Consider the following 318-nt stretch of genomic DNA (forward strand, 5'->3'; position numbering starts at 1 on the left):
GGGATCCGAAATATCTGTTCTCAGATTCCACAGAAATGAGGCTAGAAAAGAGATCCACGAAATACAGATGTAACTCTGTGAGATGAATTAACAGGACACTAGTCATGTTCTGAGAAACCTTCTTTCCACATTTCATCTGAGGATATTTCCTTTTTCACAATAGGCCTCTACGGGCTTCCAAATATCACTTTACCATTTCCACAAGAACTGTCTTAGCGAAAGGCTTAATGAGGGGAAAGCTGTAACTCTGTGAGATGATTTCACAGAACACAAAGAAGTTTCTCAGAAAGCTTCTTTCTCTTTGTTATCGGAGGATAT

This window comes from Mandrillus leucophaeus, unplaced genomic scaffold (genome assembly GCF_000951045.1).
Source record: "Mandrillus leucophaeus isolate KB7577 unplaced genomic scaffold, Mleu.le_1.0 Scaffold793, whole genome shotgun sequence".
Taxonomy (NCBI): Eukaryota; Metazoa; Chordata; class Mammalia; order Primates; family Cercopithecidae; genus Mandrillus; species Mandrillus leucophaeus.